This window comes from Callorhinchus milii, unplaced genomic scaffold (genome assembly GCF_018977255.1).
Source record: "Callorhinchus milii isolate IMCB2004 unplaced genomic scaffold, IMCB_Cmil_1.0 Scaffold6, whole genome shotgun sequence".
Taxonomy (NCBI): domain Eukaryota; kingdom Metazoa; phylum Chordata; class Chondrichthyes; order Chimaeriformes; family Callorhinchidae; genus Callorhinchus; species Callorhinchus milii.
Genome location: NW_024704747.1, coordinates 4,344,919 through 4,345,998, shown reverse-complemented (window position 1 = coordinate 4,345,998; position 1,080 = coordinate 4,344,919). Strand labels below are relative to the sequence as shown.

The window sequence follows — 1,080 nt, the reverse complement described above, 5'->3', positions numbered from 1 at the left end:
TTATTTGTCTTGTCTATTTTAATGATACTTAAGAATGATTACTAGTGTTATGCCATGAGTTAGCAGGAATTGCACCTGGATGAGGGATTCTATGGACTGCTTGTTAAAAGACTAATGTGTGATATTTGTGTTCAGGTCTGGGATGTCCCTTGATGCAAATAATTTAATTAAAGAAGTCCCATTTTAAAATAACAATAATCCCCGCATTTGATACAGTGCAATATCAAGTCTTTGAGGCGTCTCAAAGTGCTTCACAGAATATACTGTAAAGTGAATTAACTATTTTGTGGGCGAAATGCAGCAGCCAATTGCGCACAGCAGTGTCTCACAAAATTCGTGGATTGAGTGATCAAATTTTTTTTAAGGAATACCTGTATTACCTGATCCATAGATATTACTTGCTGCTAGATTCTGTTCCAGTAGGTTTAGATGCTCTGAGCCTTCAAATGGCTGGTGTCTTCCTGACTGCAATATTTACCTCCCTGTAAGATCTGCAAACGTCTGGAAGAAACTAAAAGAGGCTGTTATCTACTTTGGAGATAGTTGGGGACAAAAATTCAGAAGGGTGGGATCAGGTGCGTCTCTGGATGTCTTGGGTTAAAAGGAGTGCAAGTGATTCACCAATGAGATTATATAAGCTGCAGGAAAGAACGATTAGGTGGATTTCACTTGAAAGATACCTTAGGGAAGCTTTAAAGCTCTCAAATTACCCTGATTACTTCTATTAACCAGTCCTGTAGCTTAGTGGTTGGAGCACTCGCCTGGTGAGCGAGAGACCTGGGTTCGATTCCCGGCAAGGCGAAACATTGGGCAAGTTTCCTCACTCACCTCTGTTTACCTAGCAGTAAGTATGAACCTGGTGGTAGTCGATTGTCGGATTGCTTTTCCGGAGGTAATAATTCCTTCAAAAAAAAAAATAATTTGGTTACTCAATCCACGACTGTGGGACGCTGCTGTGCGCAATTGGCTGCTGTGTTTTTCCCACAAAATATACAGTCGATTCACTTTACAGTATGTTCTGTGAGGCGCTTTGAGACGTCTCGAAGATGTGATAAGGCGCTGCATCAAATGCAATGATTG

The 1,080-nt window shown here is 40.8% G+C and overlaps 1 non-coding gene across 1 annotated transcript; it reads left to right on the top strand.

The window, feature by feature from the left end:
* The first annotated feature begins 730 nt into the window (after positions 1-730).
* Positions 731-802, top strand: trnat-ggu. The gene has a single exon. It is a non-coding gene; the product is annotated as a tRNA-Thr (tRNA).
* Positions 803-1,080: the final 278 nt, after the last annotated feature.